Below are 5000 nucleotides of genomic sequence, written 5' to 3'. Positions count from 1 at the left end.
GGTGCTGGGGGCAAGCGCCCGCCCCAGGGCCCAGCGTGTGCCGATGGTTATCGGGGCAACCGGCCGCACCAGGGCCCAGGGTCTGCCGATGGTGCTCGAGGCAACCGCCCGCACCAAGGCTCAGCATGTGCCGATTGTGATCGAGGCAACAACCCACACCAGGGCCCAGCTTGTGCCGATGGCGGTCGAGGCAAGTGCCCGTACCGAAGGGCAGCCTATGCCGATGATGGTCGATGCATGTGCCATCACCATGCGTCATCATGTGCCATTGATGGTCGAGGCCTTGGCCGAAGTTCGATTTTGAGCCACGGTGCCCATGCTTGGCTCCAGCATGTGCTGGTGCCGCATTTTTTTCACTCGGGACAGCATCGTCGGAGCATCGCCGGAGTACCGCCGGAGAACCTGACCGGCGGCATTGGGGTTCCGGCGATTGGGAGGGGGGCCGGGGGGGTGTGCGCACATGATGTGCGATGGGTGCTGGTACTTGGCCTTGTGTTGGCCCCCTATCCCTCATCAAACCTCTGAGAATTCACACCCCCTTAAAGAGCATTTGAGATTTTACAGGTTTGCTACCAGTAGCCGTTAAAGTGTCTGAAATGGGGACACTTTTTTCAAACGGTCACAAAATCTTCTCTACTTCGAGTTTTTAGCTGAATTTTTTTGTGCATGCCAACAAAAATAGAAGGATCATGCCTACAAAATTTGGGGCCAAAAATCCTTATAAAAAGATTTTAAAAAATCCCGAACCGCAAAAAGTTTCGAAAATCGTGAAAAATAGAAAACGAGTCATCTTCCAACGAAACTTCACGTGAAGGCTTAGGGGACCATTGTATGAATTTACAAGCCATAAAAATGGCATTGGCACGGCAAAAATTTGAAGATGTGCCTAAACCCACCAGGGCCCAGCGTGTGCCGATGGTGCTCGAGGCAACCGCCCGCACCAGGGCCCAGCGTGTGCCGATGGTGCCCGAGGCAAGCGCCCGCACCAGGGCCCAGCGTGTGCCGATGGTGGTCGAGGCAACCGCCCGCACCAGGGCCGATAGTGTGCCGATGGTGCTCGAGGCAACCTGCCGCACCAGGGCCCAGCGTGTGCCGATGGTGATCGAGGCAACCTGCCGCACCAGGGCCCAGCGTGTGCCGATGGTGGTCGAGGCAAGCGCCCGCACCAGCGCCCAGCGTGTGCCGATGGTGCTCGAGGCAACCGACCGCACCAGGGCCCAGCGTGTGCCGATGGTGCTCGAGGCAACCTGCCGCACCAGGGCCCAGCGTGTGCCGATGGTGCTCGAGGCAACCTGCCGCACCAGGGCCCAGCGTGTGCCGATGGTGGTCGAGGCAAGCGCCCGCACCAGGGCCCAGCGTGTGCCGATGGTGGTCGAGGCAACCGCCCGCACCAGGGCCCAGCGTGTGCCGATGGTGCTCGAGGCAACCTGCCGCACCAGGGCCGAGCGTGTGCCGATGGTGGTCGAGGCAAGCGCCCGCACCAGGGCCCAGCGTGTGCCGATGGTGGTCGAGGCAACCTGCCGCACCAGGGCCCAGCGTGTGCCGATGGTGCTCGAGGCAACCGACCGCACCAGGGCCGAGCGTGTGCCGATGGTGCTCGAGGCAAGCGCCCGCACCAGGGCCCAGCGTGTGCCGATGGTGCTCGAGGCAACCGACCGCACCAGGGCCGAGCGTGTGCCGATGGTGGTCGAGGCAAGCGCCCTCACCAGGGCCCAGCGTGTGCCGATGGTGGTCGAGGCAACCTGCCGCACCAGGGCCCAGCGTGTGCCGATGGTGCTCGAGGCAACCGACCGCACCAGGGCCGAGCGTGTGCCGATGGTGCTCGAGGCAAGCGCCCGCACCAGGGCCCAGCGTGTGCCGATGGTGGTCGAGGCAACCTGCCGCACCAGGGCCCAGCGTGTGCCGATGGTGCTCGAGGCAACCTGCCGCACCAGCGCCCAGCGTGTGCCGATGGTGCTCGAGGCAACCTGCCGCACCAGGGCCCAGCGTGTGCCGATGGTGGTCGAGGCAAGCGCCCGCACCAGGGCCCAGCGTGTGCCGATGGTGGTCGAGGCAACCGCCCGCACCAGGGCCCAGCGTGTGCCGATGGTGGTCGAGGCAACCGCCCGCACCAGGGCCCAGCGTGTGCCGATGGTGGTCGAGGCAACCTGCCGCACCAGGGCCCAGCGTGTGCCGATGGTGCTCGAGGCAACCGACCGCACCAGGGCGGAGCGTGTGCCGATGGTGGTCGAGGCAAGCGCCCGCACCAGGGCCCAGCGTGTGCCGATGGTGGTCGAGGCTGCCGATGGTGGTCGAGGCAACCTGCCGCACCAGGGCCCAACGTGTGCCGATGGTGCTCGAGGCAAGCTGCCGCACCAGGGCCCAGCGTGTGCCGATGGTGCTCGAGGCAACCGCCCGCACCAGGGCCCAGCGTGTGCCGATGGTGATCGAGGCAACCTGCCGCACCAGGGCCCAGCGTGTGCCGATGGTGGTCGAGGGAACCTGCCGCACCAGGGCCCAGCGTGTGCCGATGGTGGTCGAGGCAAGCGCCCGCACCAGGGCCCAGCGTGTGCCGATGGTGGTCGAGGCAACCGACCGCACCAGGGCCCAGCGTGTGCCGATGGTGCTCGAGGCAACCTGCCGCACCAGGGCCCAGCGTGTGCCGATGGTGGTCGAGGCAAGCGCCCACACCAGGGCCCAGCGTGTGCCGATGGTGGTCGAGGCAACCTGCCGCACCAGGGCCCAGCGTGTGCCGATGGTGCTCGAGGCAACCGACCGCACCAGGGCCGAGCGTGTGCCGATGGTGGTCGAGGCAAGCGCCCGCACCAGGGCCCAGCGTGTGCCGATGGTGGTCGAGGCAACCGCCCGCACCAGGGCCCAGCGTGTGCCGATGGTGGTCGAGGCAACCGCCCGCACCAGGGCCCAGCGTGTGCCGATGGTGCTCGAGGCAACCGACCGCACCAGGGCCCAGCGTGTGCCGATGGTGGTCGAGGCAAGCGCCCGCACCAGGGCCCAGCGTGTGCCGATGGTGCTCGAGGCAACCGACCGCACCAGGGCCGAGCGTGTGCCGATGGTGCTCGAGGCAAGCTGCCGCACCAGGGCCCAGCGTGTGCCGATGGTGGTCGAGGCAACCGCCCGCACCAGGGCCCAGCGTGTGCCGATGGTGATCGAGGCAACCGACCGCACCAGGGCCCAGCGTGTGCCGATGGTGCTCGAGGCAACCTGCCGCACCAGGGCCCAGCGTGTGCCGATGGTGCTCGAGGCAACCGACCGCACCAGGGCCGAGCGTGTGCCGATGGTGGTCGAGGCAAGCGCCCGCACCAGGGCCCAGCGTGTGCCGATGGTGGTCGAGGCAACCGCCCGCACCAGGGCCCAGCGTGTGCCGATGGTGCTCGAGGCAACCGACCGCACCAGGGCCGAGCGTGTGCCGATGGTGGTCGAGGCAAGCGCCCGCACCAGGGCCCAGCGTGTGCCGATGGTGGTCGAGGCAACCGCCCGCACCAGGGCCCAGCGTGTGCCGATGGTGGTCGAGGCAACCGCCCGCACCAGGGCCCAGCGTGTGCCGATGGTGCTCGAGGCAACCGACCGCACCAGGGCCCAGCGTGTGCCGATGGTGGTCGAGGCAAGCGCCCGCACCAGGGCCCAGCGTGTGCCGATGGTGCTCGAGGCAACCGACCGCACCAGGGCCCAGCGTGTGCCGATGGTGGTCGAGGCAAGCGCCCGCACCAGGGCCCAGCGTGTGCCGATGGTGCTCGAGGCAACTGACCTCACCAGGGCCGAGCGTGTGCCGATGGTGCTCGAGGCAAGCTGCCGCACCAGGGCCCAGCGTGTGCCGATGGTGGTCGAGGCAACCGCCCGCACCAGGGCCCAGCGTGTGCCGATGGTGATCGAGGCAACCGACCGCACCAGGGCCCAGCGTGTGCCGATGGTGCTCGAGGCAACCTGCCGCACCAGGGCCCAGCGTGTGCCGATGGTGGTCGAGGCAAGCGCCCGCACCAGGGCCCAGCGTGTGCCGATGGTGGTCGAGGCAACCTGCCGCACCAGGGCCCAGCGTGTGCCGATGGTGGTCGAGGCAAGCGCCCGCACCAGGGCCCAGCGTGTGCCGATGGTGGTCGAGGCAAGCGCCCGCACCAGGGCCCAACGTGTGCCGATGGTGCTGGGGGCAACCGCCCGCACCAGGGCCAAGCGTGTGCCGATGGTGGTCGAGGCAAGCGCCCGCACCAGTGCCCAGCGTGTGCCGATGGTGGTCGAGGCAAGCGCCCCCACCAGGGCCCAGCTTTTGCCGATGGTGATCGAGGCAACCGGCCGCTCCAGGGCCCAGCGTGTGCCGATGGTTATCGGGGCAACCGGCCGCACCAGGGCCCAGGGTCTGCGGATGGTGCTCGAGGCAACCGCCCGCACCAAGGCTCAGCATGTGCCGCTGGTGATCGGGGCAACAACCCACACCAGGGCCCAGCTTGTGCCGATGGCGGTCGAGGCAAGTGCCCGTACCGAAGGGCAGCCTATGCCGATGATGGTCGATGCATGTGCCATCACCATGCGTCATCATGTGCCATTGATGGTCGAGGCCTTGGCCGAAGTTCGATTTTGAGCCACGGTGCCCATGCTTGGCTCCAGCATGTGCTGGTGCCGCATTTTTTTCACTCGGGACAGCATCGCCGGAGCATCGCCGGAGCATCGCCGGAGTACCGCCGGAGAACCTGACCGGCGGCATTGGGGTTCCGGCGATTGGGAGGGGGGCCGGGGGGGTGTGCGCACATGACGTGCGATGGGTGCTGGTGCTTGGCCCTTGTGTTGGCCCCCTATCCCTCATCAAACCTCTGAGAACTCACACCCCCTTAAAGAGCGTTTGAGATTTTACAGGTTTGCTGCCAGTAGCCGTTGAAGTGTCTGAAACGGGGACACTTTTTTCAAACGGTCGCGAAATCTTCTCCGCTTCGAGTTTTTAGCTGAATTTTTTTGTGCATGCCAACAAAAATAGAAGGATCACGTCCACAAAATTTGGGGCCAAAACGCCTTCT

This window comes from Durio zibethinus, unplaced genomic scaffold, assembly GCF_047325235.1.
Source record: "Durio zibethinus cultivar Kanyao isolate XHJ-2024 unplaced genomic scaffold, ASM4732523v1 HiC_scaffold_391, whole genome shotgun sequence".
NCBI lineage: Eukaryota > Viridiplantae > Streptophyta > Magnoliopsida > Malvales > Malvaceae > Durio > Durio zibethinus.
The sequence above is the reverse complement of the archived record's forward strand: the minus strand, read 5'-3'. Positions refer to the sequence as shown.